Below are 17290 nucleotides of genomic sequence, written 5' to 3'. Positions count from 1 at the left end.
GGAAAAACCCATTGAGGATCCTAATCAGAGGTGTGAGGGCTGGTAGTGACCTGATTGTCCTGTACCCCTGCAGGGTTTTTTCTCCATGTGTGTTTCCTTTTTCAGCATTCAGTCTGTGGATCAACATTTCTGCTGTTCCATCAGGCTGGCAGCTGGTCAGGAGAGGGCAAGCACATCACATGACAGAGAGGTGGAGTTTTTTTTTTTTTTACAGTGACTTTTTCTTTTTCCAGCCTCTGTGAATGCTGCAGTGGTGTTGTTTTGGCTGTGAAATGTCAAAAACGGAAGGCAGAAAGTAGAGAAAATACCCCTGCTGGTATAAATAGTCTCTATTTCTCAATATAGGACTCAATATTTAATGCATAAATATATAATTTGTTCATCCCTTTTATTAGGAACCCCTGTACACCTGCTCATTCACAGAATTATCCAATCAGTGCAGATGCAGGTCAAGAGCTTCAGTTTGCATTAAACATCAGAATGTTGGCATAAGTGTGATCTTACTTACCATTAATATGTTATATCTGGTTCCAAAACAGCTAAAATTGCTGATCCTCTGAGATTTTCACACACAACAGTATATAGAGTTTACGTAAAATTGTGTAAAAGAACATTCAGTGTGCTGCAGGCAGAAATCCCTGGTTGATGAGAGAGGTCAGAGGAGAGCGGTCAGACTGGCTCGAGCTGACAGGAAGGTTACAGTAACTCACATAACCGCTATTTACAACCATAGTGAGAGGAAAGGATCTCAGAATTCACATTTTGAACCCTAATTCGCATGTGCTACAACAGCAGAGAAACTTTCTCCCACACAAAAATAAGCTTTGTAAAAGGTTTCTAAAGAAAACAATATATATTCAGAAAGCTATACTGTAGTTTAAGAGGAAGTAAATGTCCATAATAAGTTTAAGAAAGTCCCACAGGGCTGTCGATTAGCACATGAGTATGTAATACATTTAGTCAATTTATCCTATTATTCATGGTCACTTTAGGAACTGAACACAACAACAAATGTGTGCTGTTAGCTCAGAACAGTAAAAGCTCTTTTTTTTGGAAGGAAATACCCAACACTGTGACATGTGGGACTTTTCCCCTCATGCTAATCTTTTCCGATTGAATTCACACGGCTTGAGTAGTGAGCTTTGACTTGCTCTGTTCCTCCGCTTATGGAAATTCCCTTCGATCTGTCGCAGCCAGGTTTAGCTGACAGCCTGACAGAAAGATCTGACCCTCCTGTTCACTGAACAAATGAGAGTGCTTCTGATGTGAAGAGACTGTCTGAGCCCACAATGTGCTCGAGCACAAAATACAGCAGCGCAGTGTGTTACGCCAGAGTTTCTGAAGAACCAGATAATCTTGTCAGTTTCGATCCTATCGGACATTGACTATGGGCTGAAAGCATGCAGGAAACCAAGTGAGTTTTACAGTGGCAATAATGGAGTTCTTAGACAGATTGGAAAAACTTCTACTTTAAAAGGGCTTGTACTGTATAAGCATTCAAAAATATTTTATTTTGGAAATATTTTATTTTTCTTTGTTCTACCCAAGAGCTCTTTCTCATCTATTATGCTGGCTTGATACATTTGGTTTCTTTGATTTAGTTTCATATAACAAACCAAAAACAACAAACCAAAAAATGCTTTGTTGAAAACAACATCATAAAACTTGTATTCCTAGCCAGAAATATAGTGACACAATAAAAAATCAAACTTTTGCAAAGTGAGCCAAAAGGAAAAAAAGGAGCAAGCACTAGGTAAGTATATACACAACTAGTTTAAAACCTTTTGTTGATTTATCCATTGTTTAGATTTTTGGGGGTTTTTTTTGGTCTTCAGCCTGTTTGAACACAGCCTTAAATATGCTAGTTTACATGAAACTAATTTGGTGGTGTGTATAAGCTGCCCTTAATTTGTTTAGATAGCAATATTTGTACTATTTGTAGTTCAATTTCAATACTGAGCATGTGAAAGTGAACACACCTGGTACTCGGATCTCCGGTTGTTCACCAGGTAAAGTTACCTGTGTGTGTGTTTTAGCCAATGAAGTCATTAGTTTCCACAACACATGTACCTGCACATGTAGCAGGGGAATACTGTGGGACACAAAATCAAAAACTATGGTGAGTCATGTATACTGCATGCATGAACCAGAGAAATGCTGCATTGGCACCGGAAATAATCACACTCAAGATTCTGACTACAGTGACCATGTTGTGTGAAAACCACCTGAATCGACCCACCAAACTGCCCACAGCTAACAGAATCAGGAGTGTAGCAAGAAAAACTTAACATCTTAACATCAGTATAGAACTGTCACAGTGTGTAATTCTGGTCTTCTAGTGCCATATGGTTTATATCATAAAATACGTTTTCTTTCTCATTCTGCTGTTTTCTTTTCATATAAGCCTTCCTTGGTGTATTCTTTGTCCTCAAAATGCGCTGTGTGTATCTATTATTCTATGTGTCCTTGTACACCTTTAAAGCTTTTTTTTTTATCTGGAGCATTTTAATATTCACTGATTTTACTTTTGTTCTCCTGGGCAAGAGAAAAAAGCTGGTACAAATCTGTTTTATGTTCCTGCCCAAATTAAGACTCATTTTGAAGAAAAGAATATAAAAAGTTTTCTGAAATTGCACACCATATAAATGTGAAGCATTTAAGTGTTTGCCAGAGAAACATATGCTTGGAGAGATCTGAATCTGAAGAGACCAGACAATACTAGCAGATATCACTATGTAATACTTAGTAACCAAAAAAGGAAAACGCTGAAAAATCTTGGAGAAAAGTACAACCTTATACCTTCAGAGGAATCATGAAGGAAATAAATGCTTGGTTCTTTAGTTTTGTACCGAAAAGAAAGCATCAATTATCTCAGAGATGTAAAAAAAAAAAGCGTGATGTGAAAGAAACTATCTGAATCACGACACTGGAGTGTCACAATCAACTGCTGCATCTTTTCAGTAAGGTCATCTTGCTAAATAGAATAGCTTTCAGGAACAACATTCATGACAAAAGACTGAACAAAAGGAAAGGGTAGTCAAGAGAAATCCAGTTGTTGCACCATTGGTAACAAAAAAGACATGATGATTTCCAGAACAATGTTCTTTGGACAAAAGCAGTCAACATTCACCACAAGGTCAGACCATATAAGGCTCATGACCAAACAGTGCTGGACTCTGGCTCTCCAGGGCTGGAGGAGAAATCCTAAAGTTTACAGCTATGAAGGAGAATTCCCAAGGTTACCCCTTTATGACTGTGAACACAACACAATTTCTAGTACATTCATATTTGGACTAATAGCAGCAAATTGTAATTATATTAGTCACTGCACATACAACATCTATGAATTCCTCTTAATTACATTGATCACACCACCTCATCGTTGATGTTTTTTAAATAATTGCTTTAGCCCTTTAATGAATTTTTTTCATATAAAGGTTTTTTACCGGTCACTTTTTTCAGTTTAGAGGCATAATCACACTATTACTGAGAAACACTACTCTTAGCTGTGTATTTTTGTCCTTTTCACTGTATGGTGTGTGTTAATTCTAGCTGTTGTGAAGCAGTTGGTTCAATGGTGCAGTTTAACCTTGTCAAAGAGGGTTACGATACACCATGGTGCTAAGTGTCATTCCACTGACAATGTCTGCTGGGATTTTTTATCCAGGCTCATACTTCAACAGCAGCGTGCCAGCATGCTCACTCCATTCACCGTACAAGGGCATCCACTCACACCTGTTTTATAATAAGCATTTTTAATACCATATGAGAGTTGTATTTGCATAATGCAAACTAGTTGATAGTCTCTATGAATGCTTAAAGTTTACTGCTCAGCTTGTCACTGTCACCTGCCTCCTAAGAAGACACCTGTTCCTCATAAGTCACCCATCATATTAGCTTATTTACTATTTATACTCTGATCTCTCAGACTGGTGTTTCCAAGTCCTGCTGTTTCATCCTAGTGTGGGATATTGATGTGTTTTGCTTTTTATTGCACTGTAACCTTCATACTGCTATTGGAATTAATCAACAGCGACATGAAATCATCTTACTTTTACAACTATGAGCTTTTTTAAATAACATCACATGCTGATTTATGATATTGTAACAGAGCAACACCTTTTTAAAGAATGACATACTTTTTGTCAGTTTGTTGTATAGAAGTTAGTTCCTGTCATCACTTACTCATAAGTCATTCCCTCACAAAGTTCTCATGAAGATTTCAGAAAACTGTTACAGCGCTGACACTGGAGACTCCTTCCATACATGTTAAATAAACACCCCCTTATATAAAAATGCAACTATCAATGCTTAAAAAATCTGTCTCAGTCTTTTACCATCTTCCCTCGTAATGATATATTACTATAGAAAGGATATAAATTAGAACAAGTGTCTTAATAACCTGTTATTTGTTATTTGATACCTTCTGAATAAACAGAACTCGAAATTGCAACAGTGTTGTGGGTTTCTGGGTTAGAATGACTGTAGCTGAACATCATATACTGTTTAGCATTTTGGGGAGCTTCTGAAATTCCCCTTGCACATCTTGTGTCTCTTTAAGCCATTATTGTGTCAACCTCAGGTTTTGTGTTTTCCTGATTTTCACACCAAATGCAATTGAAAAAGACCTTGTTAATGAGCTGATGCATTGAATCATAAGGTAGAGTGCTAAACTCAGTAAAGTTGTGGCCCTCAAGGACTAGAGTCTAACAAATCTCTGCTGTGTAGACAGTCATAATGCAATTACCTCCACTTTCTTAACTTGCAACACAGACAGTAGCATTAAAGACCCAGGAGACAGTGTACATGTTACTATATACACTATATTGCCAAAAGTATTCGCTCACCTGCCTTGACTCGCATATGAACTTAAGTGACATCCCATTCCTAATCCATAGGGTTCAATATGATGTCGGTCCACCCTTTGCAGCTATAACAGCTTCAACTCTTCTGGGAAGGCTGTCCACAAGGTTTAGGAGTGTGTTTATGGGAATTTTTGACCATTCTTCTAGAAGCGCATTTGTGAGGTCACACACTGATGTTGGACGAGAAGGCCTGGCTCTCAGTCTCCGCTCTAATTCATCCCAAAGGTGTTCTATCAGGTTGAGGGCAGGACTCTGTGCAGGCCAGTCAAGTTCATCCACACCAGACTCTGTCATCCATGTCTTTATGGACCTTGCTTTGTGCACTGGTGCACAGTCATGTTGGAAGAGGAAGGGGCCAGCTCCAAACTGTTCCCACAAAGTTGGGAGCATGGAATTGTCCAAAATGTCTTGGTATGCTGAAGCATTCAGAGTTCCTTTCACTGGAACTAAGGGGCCAAGCCCAGCTCCTGAAAAACAACCCCACACCATAATCCCCCCTCCACCAAACTTTACACTTGGCACAATGCAGTCAGACAAGTACCGTTCTCCTGGCAACCGCCAAACCCAGACTCGTCCATCAGATTGCCAGATGGAGAAGCGCGATTCGTCACTCCAGAGAACGCGTCTCCACTGCTCTAGAGTCCAGTGGCGGCGTGCTTTACACCACTGCATCCGACGCTTTGCATTGCACTTGGTGATGTATGGCTTGGATGCAGCTGCTCGGCCATGGAAACCCATTCCATGAAGCTCTCTGCGCACTGTTCTTGAGCTAATCTGAAGGCCACATGAAGTTTGGAGGTCTGTAGCGATTGACTCTGCAGAAAGTTGGCGACCTCTTCGCACTATGCGCCTCAGCATCCGCTGACCCCGCTCCGTCAGTTTACGTGGCCTACCACTTCGTGGCTGAGTTGCTGTCGTTCCCAAACACTTCCACGTTCTTATAATACAGCTGACAGTTGACTGTGGAATATTTAGGAGCGAGGAAATTTCACGACTGGATTTGTTGCACAGGTGGCATCCTATCACAGTTCCACGCTGGAATTCACTGAGCTCCTGAGAGCGACCCATTCTTTCACAAATGTTTGTAAAAACAGTCTGCATGCCTAGGTGCTTGATTTTATACACCTGTGGCCATGGAAGTGATTGGAACACCTGATTCTGATTATTTGGATGGGTGAGCGAATACTTTTGGCAATATAGTGTATCTGTATGGCAGTGTTGTTTTACACATCCAGTCTTCTGTCTGAGAGTCCCAGCCTTCTACACAACTCAAGAGTTGGGAAAGCTCAACCTGTAGGCCACAGGTTCCTAACGCTGGGAGAACCTCCTCTGCAGCACATTTTAGGTTTTACACTGATCCCAACGCATCTTATTCCACTAACATCATTGAGTTGAAGTGGGTGTGTTACAGCAGGGAAAACACTAAAGTGTACAGGAAGAGGGGTTCTCCATGACCAGGGGTGAGAAACTGTAGACTATGATTATTAAGAAACGCATAGTTTTGATAAAATTCTACTTTAATGGTATGAGCCATAGTTGGTATACAACTACAGCCTTGTGACTGAAGGTGTAACTTATTTTTTTTATTGCTTGCGACTGGCTGTGTATCTGTGCATACAATGTCATGTTTTGATTTAGGGTTTCTCAGGAAGTGTCTAGATTATTATAAATGAAGTGTGAAATGACATCTTCAGTGAGCAAGAATTATTTGGTCAAATGCATTTTAAAAGTATAATCATGTGCTTTAGGAACAGCACCGCATAAAGTGTGTAATTGAAGTTATTCAATTTTTTTTGTAAACTGCAGTGACTAGAATATTTAAAATATTGGAGGAAAAGCGAGGTTTGTGTTTATGGCTGTCAGATCGGTGTGACAAGATTCTCAATGGACATGAAGCATCAAAAGAAACGTCAAAAGACGAACAAACACTCCTGCAATATAAAGGTGCATGGGGAGATACAGTATGTGCAAAAACCAGAATTGGTTATTAAAAGATTATAGTTACTTAAATTTAAACTTACATTAAATTCTCCACATTAACTAAATTAACATTAAATGAAACTAAATATGTAATCAGGCCATTAAAACAAACAACTTTAAAACAAACATTTAATTATCATTATTATTATTAGTAGTAGTAAATAATAATAATAATAATAATAATAATAATAATAATAATAATAATAATAATAACAACAACAACAAACCACTAAGCAAAATGTCTAATTTCTATATTGATCAGAATGTAGAAAACATTTGCTTGAACATAATTTGGTCACAGATGCTTTAAAAGCATAATTGTGTGCTTTAAGAACAGCATTGATAACCTCGACTTGCCCACATCAGCTCTTGGCTAAGTTCTGCTTCACTTGAGCTTTAAATTAGTCACGGTGTATAATTGGCCAAATTAAAGCTCAAGTCAGTGGAGGCTTTGTTGTCGAAGGGTCTTTTAGAGATCCTTCAATCAGGCCTCGTCTCAGACGCTGAAAGAAGGACAGAATTTGCTCAATAGAGCAGGTAATGACTTGAGTGAAATATTACAGAGGTTAAAGCAAACAGAGATCGTTTAGCTGTGGACCATGTCTTTAGCTTTAGGAGAGAGAAGGATCAGGGGCATTTTGAAAAAGTCTGATGTGCGTACATTAGGGGAAAATTGGATTCAATAAGTAAAAGATTTGAAATGTGTAGTGTTTTTAATAGAAAAGCAGCTCAAATAATATTGCATTCTTCATTTTTTTATTTAAAAAAAACCGGTGTGAATGCAGTAGCTGTTTACTGGAACTTTCTAGTAAAGTACTGTATATGATATATCATGGCTGAAAATATATATATATATATATATATATATATATATATATATATATATATATATATATATATATATATATATATATATATATTAAATTGTCTGAGAGGGTTTTGTAGATGAATATGCTGTTATTTTGTAAGGCCTCCAGTATAAAATACTTGTTTTTCCTGTTAGAGTAGCGGTTCTCAAAGCAGGGAACAGTAAACCAAGAGGTCACTGAAAAATCTGTGTTGTATTGCTTTTTAGTACTTTTAAAACTCTGTCAGTTTATTAAACCTGCTGTGGTATGTCTACAAACTTAAAACAAAAAAAAGGAATAAAACACTTGGGGACATGCTGTCATGAAAATCAATGAACTGAATTTCTTCTAATACAACAAACATTTACAAATGTTTTTTAGAAAGTGTGAAATATGAAATATGTACATAATTATTTCATGTTCCTAATATCGCTTACATTATAGCAGCTATAAACAGATACACACATTACTTTGAGATTAAATGTTTATCATGATATTAAGAAATTAGAAACATCCTTGTATCATTTATTGTGGTCCAGTCCACACTGGTCATGTTAGCACTGCATTAGCTGCATCAATCATGTGTGACACTGCTGTTGTGTTACACTTCAGGTGCATTTTTTCACTCATACACATGGACTCTATAGAATCTATATAGATTTAAAATCAAAACCTACAAAGATATTGCAATTGTGCAACATTGTGCAGAATTTCACTACATGGCTATCAGGAGTTATTGGGACAGTTTTTTTTGCAAGACCTCTAGACCCCATCGGTGGCGTCTGCCCCGTTCATTACGATGGTGTACTATGTAAGGCAAATAAAAGCAAATTCTGCACCTGCATCTGCCTCTCCTTGACTGTGACAAACATCCAGGTTGTTCACTTGATGTGATGTGTCCAGTATAAATTCAGGGTTACAAAGTGCTGCCACTGGAGACTATTATAAATATTAAATAAATGTCTTCTCACAAAAAACTTATCACCATACCAACCATACAGAGAAGTGCATTGTGTGTTACTGTTTAAACAACACTTAAACTAAACGTTCACGCTTGAAAAACAGTTACATACAAAATGTTTTTCAGACTGAATGCTTCCTGATAAACAGAGACGATTCTGTGCATTTCCCCACATCTAGAGCAACCTAACCCAAATCAAATCTCTATTATTGTTCATTGTTTTGAGTGCTTTTATAGCTCTGTGTGTTATTTTGTAATGCATTCGTTTGAAGTCTCGAAGCCTCTTTGTGTAGAAAATGAGAAAAGGAGTATCTGTCTGGCTTTCTGTTGACAATACATTATTGTGACCAGTGATGAAAATTCCAGACAGTCCGCTTTAAATTTTAATTGACGAGCAAAATAAAACTCGTGCGTGTGCTCACACTCACACACAAGGCACGAAACAAAGCCTGGAGGGACAAGCGGCACTAAGAAAAAGGCGTGTTATGAATGAGATGAGAGGATATTATGGCATTTTCTGTTTATAGGAATGTGATATGTAAATAATTCAGAGCTAATCATGCTTAGATGAACTTGTTGGCATGGCAGTGAGCGAATAAAGCTTAATGGTTTTATGGCTGTCTCCATGGATATGAAGAGTCTTTACTTCATCCATCCACTCACTCACTCATGAACTTATTCACTTATAATCTGGCTCAGTCTCTGAAATGAACTTATGTTCACAGAGCTGTGTTTTTTTTTCTTCTTAAATCGTGTCAGTTATTTACATTACAAATAGCACAAACTATTTGCATCATGATTTAATGACTTGGCTGATTTTTATATATACTATGACAGTGGTAGCTGGGCCCTGAACCCTCTCTACTCCAGCGGTGCTGTATCATGGCTGACCCTGCGCTCTGACAACTTACAAAGCTGGGATATGCAAAGAAAAGTATTTCACTATACTGTAATGCACACGATACAAAAAAGGCTTCTTCTACATGATTTATTCTACAGTGCTTTTGAATTCTTAAATCTGAATGCTCCGAAAATGTTGATTCATTTTCTATAGCAGTAGTTTAGCTACAAATCACAGTTTTATATAAATGCTCTTGTTCCGATATGTTATTGGCTCAATTGTAAAAACAGGAACTTGTATGGTGGACACTCCACAAAAATATATAGTATTGTGTATAATTGTTGATAATAGGGATGTTTTCTGAATGGAGACGTGTATTTAATGTTTTTCAGAATCTCCAGGTCCAACACTGTAACAGTCAGGATGGGGATATGAGCTCCCTTGACATTGAGTCCTTATAATGCGGTTACTGGCAAAAAATGTTTGAGAGCTCCTTTACTGTATCATGTCATTGTTGTCCCTCAGCTGCTCAGTGTTCGGGGTCAGCACAGCGGATCATCCGATCCGCCTATTTGATTTTGGCACAGGTTTCACGCTGGATGGCCATCCTGATGCAACCCTCCCATTTTTTAAAATCTGGGCTTGGAACCAGCACTGAGAGTTAACATCTCAGTGGCTGGGTTGGTTCCCTGCCTGGAGAATCAAACCCGGGCCATAGAGATGAGAGCACGAGATCTTGCCACTGGACCATCAGGGACCTCTTTACTACAATCATGTATCTTTTCCAAAAAAGATTTTAGAGGAAATATAGTTGTCAATTCATTGCCAAAACCAGCAAAAAAGTGAAACTCAGAAATGTAGTCTTCTGCCTATTAAACTTTAGTGAGTTAAAATAAACTCTCAGGCTTCAAGTAAAGTGACATTTACACACATAGCAATTTTAGCACTGCAATTCACCAATACTCTTCACACTAACTTATTCATATTCACTTATTCACACTAACTTATTTATTCACGGACTCATTCAAGTTATGATTTACCTGCTCACAAACATGTGTTTTAACTCATCAGGTATGTGGGGATGTGGCAGCTTAGTGTTTAAGGTGTTAGACTACTGATCAGAAGGTTGTGAGTTAGAATCACAAGTCTACCACACTTCCACTATTGGGACCCTGAGCAAGGCCCTTAACCCTCAACTGCTCAGTTGTATAAAATGAGGTAAATTGTAAGTTGCTCTGGATAAAAGCCAGAAATGTAGAATGTAAATGTAGGTAAATAATAGGTTTATGTGGAGATTTAAAAGCGGAAAAGTTACCAAACTGTTCATGAACTGCAGCACCCAGGACGGGAATTAATCAATGAGTAAGGTACTGACTCACATGTGTACCATCACACAACTCACAATGTACTCATTCATCCACTCCAAAATACCCTCTTATTTACTCCAAGACTGGAGACACCCATTTTTGTTTATCAGGCCTGTAACTGTAACTATATTCTTCAACATTTAGGCGGCATTAAAACACATGATTACTTTCTCCTCCCCTAATGACACAGTCCACCTAAATAAACAACTCCCCCACAATCAGAGTTCCTGCACTCTCTCTCTCTGAACACCTCCACTGCAGTAAACAGGGAATTGTGGGTATTCACGGTTGTATTCACCTAACGAATCAGGGGCTCGTTTACTTCACAGCTGCATTTCACAAGCTACAATTACATGCCAGCTGTTCTCAACATCCGCCCTCCACTCCCAAGACCCCAGATGGCAAGGGACAAAGCAGTTTTTTTAGGTTTTCTGTCATAGAGCAGCTGCTGATCACAAAAGTGTTGGATATCCAGGCTAAAGGAAGACACATACACTTTCTGTTCCAGCTGTTGACCCTTCTGGTGACAGGTATGATCATGTACAAATACACACAAAGAACTAATTAGGAAAGAAAGGAGAGCAGTCATGGACAATTCCTCAACAATTCATTAAATCAAGTAAATTGATTCACAACCATGAATGAATCAAGCTTTCCTTCTAATTATACACTAATGACCAAATATTATTATTTAGAGCTGTTGAATTCGTAATGCTGATCTCAGTCAGAAGGTGCTGCTGATTTTTCTGTAGCAGCAGTATTGACAGTAGTTCCAGCTGGAAGACAATTTGCTGTGTAACCTCTTCTACTCCTCTCTGAAACTCAGGTAAGCACCAACGGGTAGAGTGATATAGTCTCCCAACAGGAAAATCTGAATCCTCAGCTTCTGATGGTGAACTGTGGGGTTATTCTGAGAAATTATAAATGGCTATAAATATAAATGTTCTGTATTTTTGGTACAGTCCATTAACCTTAAATGTAACTATAAATGGACAAAAACTTATGCATACATGTACAATAAACAAAAAAAAATCTGTAGTTTAAGACAAATTACTAATTACTGAGGAACAAATCCTTTCACAAATACCAGAAATAGGATCCTATATCCTTCCTTAAAAACCTAACAGTAATTCCTGTTAGAGAACATTGCCCTGTTTTTCTAGACGTACCAAGTTGTTGCTATTTTGGTCATGTGACAGCGGTATTCTTTTTATTCCATCACTTATTCACAGTGAGAAAAATTGCACTAAAGCAGAACTGGGAGTTTATTTATATTTTTTCAGAAATAAAGTGACAGGCACAGAAATGTACAGCTCTTTGGCACCTAACGCAACTTTCTGTGGAAAAAATGAACCTGATGCCATTAGGAGTATCTAAGCAACTAGCCGATCTGTATTTATCTTATTAATCCTGCTTGTTTTATAAGCTCCATAGTGCAGATGGGGTGAAGGTAATTTGCTATAACTTCTATAATTAATATCGTTAAGCCGACATGTTTCAGTGAGCGAGCTTCTCTGTTTTCTTCTGTTTTGGTGAGTGAAGCCCACAGCTAACTCTCTCCTCATTAATCATGATTCAATTTAAATAATTTTAACTTTAAATGATAATGTAGTTACACTAAAATCAAATCTACACTAAACTTATACTATTAGCAAACAACTTTTTTCACGGGTAGTGGAGCTGGAAAATAAGTTGTTAAAACTCTTCCCCTGACTGTAGACTGATTACAAAAAACATTTCGTCTTGCTACCTTAGTTCATATGATGTCTGTCAGTGCATCATTGTAAGTTAGCTGACTCCTCCAGCACTTCCTGTATCACTGTAGTCACTGTTGTAGATGAATTAGCATGTCGCATCCTGCATGATTAGCAGCTGCTTGTTGCATATGTAGCATTGTTGTGTTGTATCACTGCACTAAACTTCACACTTTCTTTCTTTGCTGCTTTACTTGTGCTAAATCTGGTAGAAATGTTAAATCCAGTAGCCAATTAGCTTCCCTAGCACTTCCTGTATCACCATATTCACCACTGTAGATTATTTACTATTTTACTAACTGCATTTTAGCTCAGCTTCTTACTTTTATTGTGATTCCTATTGCACTGACTATATACAGATTTCTTATATGTTCACACATACAGCGACTTGCAGCGACAAAATGACCAGAGAGTTTTCATTTTCAGTGAGAGTGCCGACACAGCGACTCGACTGACAAACACTGTTGGTGACTAGATGTGGCCGTGTCTAATGATGAGACAAAGATGAACTTTATGCAAATATGGACTTAGTGCAGTGAGTACCAATAGGAGTGAAGGCAGTAGAGTGCTCTCGATCCATGGCAAAGTGCGCACACTGCTTCTCTTTCATCTTGTATAATATGATGCATATATACACTAGTGAATTTTATATAAAAACTTTCCACCTCCAGAATGTTTCATTTTAGTAGCAGGAACATTGATGTCAAGTGGAATGCTAGTTGCACCATTCACTGAGAGATGTTATTACTATGACAACCAGTAGTACAATAGGAACGCCTCTTGAAGATTTCATAGTACAGTGACTGGTGACTTGCAGTGATAAAATTGCTGCATGTGTTCATGTAGATTTACTTTTACAGTTTAATGGCCAGAAGATTAAAGTTCTGGGGTTTACTCTACAGTAAAGGAGTTCTCGAACTTTTCCGGCGGCCAGTGACCCCATTTTACGGGTTCAAAATCAGAACAAACCTCATCCTGACTGTTCTATCTGCACTTATTCTGCTCTGATTTGTTACCCTTTGGTTGGGTTCATCTACCACAATAAACAATGCGATTACTGTTCATATTTCAGTTCAAATTCCATATTTGACCAACTTGGTACAGAATCTGGAGTAGTTCTACTAATCATTTTTGAACGATGATGACAGAGAGGATTATTTATCTATGTTCCCACCATAGCTAGTTGCAGTCTGTATTATTAGGTTTTTGTTTTGAGATTACAGCTTTGTATTTGGCTTACACCACTAACATTAACTCTACACTAATCTCTTTTATATATCTCTGCTTATATAGCTCTGCTTTTTGTTCATGAGTTTAAACTCCTGCTTATAATCTCACTTATGAACCCGATCATGTTGCAAGCAGAGAACACCTCTGTTAGTGTTTTTTCCTCTGATGTATGATTTTTATTACTTTTGCTCACTCCACCTATATTGTCAGGGCTCGAATTGTCGAATTAGTTTACCAGCTGAGAAACTGTCTGGCAGAATTATTCCTCTTTCTAGGAATTTACCTGTAGAGTAGATTATGACTATGAAAGTGCCGCTTGTCTTACTCTCTCAGGTCTAATAAATGCATTTGGTACGTACCGGTTTTAAAATTACATTTTCAATATTAAACACTTCTTCAGCTTGGTGCCTGGAGCACAGACAGCACTGTGACAGATGATAATATTTCCAGGGTGTTAAAAATGCAGGAGACTGAGTCTGCTGTACAGAGGTGTGCTGAGGACAGCTCTCTCTCTCTCTCTCTCTCTCTCTTTGTGTCCATCTCTGCACAGGGACAGTGTCCTCTTCACACTCCATCCACCTGAGGATGAAAATGTTAGAGAAACAGAAATCCTGGAGTGTGTAAGAGCAGCGAATTAAACACATGGGTTACTGAACACCAGGCTGAGTGGTCAGAGATCAGGCCAGTTCAGAGCAAAGGGTTTTGTATGAATTATTATAGAATTGTTCCTTTAAACTGTATTGCAGGAGGGAAAGCTGTTATTGCCGCTGTCCGTTAGTCTGTTTGTTTAGACAGAACATTTCTCTGAGTGCTCGGATAAAACACAGTAGCCATCAGGAATGTACTGTTCCAGCAATCAGTCAAGAACAGAAAGACCATTTCAGTGTCTCTCTGACGCACACAAAGTGGTGAAGTGGAATTGGCAATTTTCCCTAAGGAAACAGAAGCATCTTCATAATATATTGAAAGAAAGAAAGAAAGAAAGAAAGAAAGAAAGAAAGAAAGAAAGAAAGAGAGAAAGAAAGAAAGAAAGAGAGAAAGAAAGAAAGAAATTAGAAGAGCAATGAAAAGAAATAGTAAAAAATGAATGAATGAATGAATGAATGAATGAATGAATGAATGAATGAATGAATGAATGAATGAATGAAAAAAGAAAAATACCAAACAATAAGCAAAAAATACAAAAACAGGGATTGAGTAAAAGAAAAAAGTGCAATGAAAGAAAGAAAGAAAGAAAGAAAGATTGTGTTAGAGAAAAGGTGAACAAGCAAATAAATGAAAGAACAGGAAAAGGTGAATGCATTAACAAAAATGCAAAAGAAAGAATGAAAGGACGGAAGGAAAGAAGAAAGTAACAATGAGAATGAAAATCAAAATTTGTAAAAAGAAAATAATCAAAGGCAAAGAAAGAAAGAAACAATGGTGTAAAGAAAGGAAGAAAAAAAATAAAACAAGAAATGACTATACAGTTAAGTTTCTTTCCATTCCACTGTTATGCGGATGACACCCAACTCTATTACTCTAGTGAACCTAATGCTACCCTCCCTCCTTCCTCTCTTCTTGACTGCTTTAATGAACTCAAATCCTGGTTCTCTTCCGACTTCCTCAAACTAAATAGTGAGAAAACTGAATTTCTTTTAATTGGTACTAAATCAACTTTATCTAAAATAATAGCTTCTCCCTCTCTATTGACAATTCTGTTGTTTCCCCTTCTACTCAGGTTAAGAGATTGGGTGTCCTCCTGGACAGTACACTCTCATTTCAATCACATATTAATAACATTACCCGGTCTGCGTATTTCCATCTACGTAATATCAACCGTCTTCGTCCTTCCCTTACACAGAATGCTACTGCTACTCTTGTTCACAATCTTGTTACCTCACGTATTGACTCTCTGTATATCTTTAAATCTAGACTCAAGTCTCACCTGTTTAAGCTTGCTTACTCTTCCTAAATCTTACTTGCCCTCTCACACAGTCACAGTCTTCTGTATTTTTTTTTTTTTTGTTATTGTTGCTTGTTTTTTGTCGTATTGTTTCTATGTGCTTTGTTTTGTAACTCATTGTTTGGTGTCCTTGGGTGTTGAGAAAGGCGCCTATAAATAAAATGTATTATTATTATTATTATTATTAAGTTTTTTGGTGAGGGTGAGGTTAGAATAAGGGGTGGGGTTGAGTGGTCTGGGTGGGGTTAGGGTAAGGGGTGGGGCTACACATGTGAGGTGGAGTTAGGGTAAGTGGGGAGCTAGGGGTTAGGTGTAAGGCAGTGAGGGGTGGTTGGTATGATTAGACATAAAGTGTGGGGTTAGTGTAAGGGGAGTAGTTATGGTGAAGGATGGGGTTATCACCTGCTGTTTCTCATACTCTCTTCTACTTTCAGGTTTGTTGGAACAGGTTTGTAGCTCTGAAGTTAAGATGCTGTACCACTCACTGGAAGGTTGTGAGGTCAAATCCCATGTCTGCCAGACAGCTAGAGTATATAAATCCAGATCTGTTAAGTATCTGAAATTTTATCCATCAAATGTAACACTGTATACTTCACCCTCAGCTCTACACAGCTCTACAGTCTGCATTCTCACCTGTAAAAGCATCTGCCAAATGAATAAATGTAAATGTTAGCTAGCAGCCAGCTGTCCTGTAGGAAAGACAGATGGTGTACGGGGTGTAGGTGCTGCTGGGATTAGGCTCCTTCATTCTTTAAAAGTGACACTCATTGAACTTTGTATTCTAATTCATGTTAGCATGCTATTTCTTGCTGAATTAAGAGCTAGAAACACACCCTGCTTGAACTCAAACTCTTAAGAGAGCAAAAACATAACACATTTCACAACACATGCCTGGACTGAACAAACCTAATTGGGTTTATTGCGTTATATTTTTATTAATTTTTTTAAAAAGAAAACTTTTTCTTTGGATGGTGCTAGAATTAAAATGTTTATTTCACTCTGAAGATACTCTCAAGAAAAGAGAATTGTTAGAAGATGATTTTTGTAGTTATTGAATATTCCATGTTTTCCATGCCTTATTTTCCCTTTTTATAAAGTATTAAATCAAAGATAATTCCAATAATTATCAATGTTTTAAGAAATGCCTTTGCAATGTCTATCTAATCATGGATAGAAGTAACATTCCATAAATGCAGGTAATTTATTAGGGTAAAATCTAGAAAATGTAATATTTGATTTTGAATATGGAAAAAATGCAGTTTTTGTGAAAATCGGTTATAAGATAAAAAAAAGTATTTCCTGTTTCAACTAAAATAAGTGTTGTTCATCAAGAATCTTACAGTATATAGGTTAACAACAGCAAAAATTATAACAGTAAGAATGTGACATATTATGTGTGTAATAAGTTACACATTATGTGTGTGACAATGTGACAGGTTATGTGTGTAATAATGTGCACAGATACATTGCTAGAGAGTAGAGAGGAAACATTTCAGGGA

Source organism: Hemibagrus wyckioides, linkage group LG10 (assembly GCF_019097595.1).
Source record: "Hemibagrus wyckioides isolate EC202008001 linkage group LG10, SWU_Hwy_1.0, whole genome shotgun sequence".
NCBI classification, from domain to species: domain Eukaryota; kingdom Metazoa; phylum Chordata; class Actinopteri; order Siluriformes; family Bagridae; genus Hemibagrus; species Hemibagrus wyckioides.
This window is presented reverse-complemented; position numbering follows the sequence as displayed.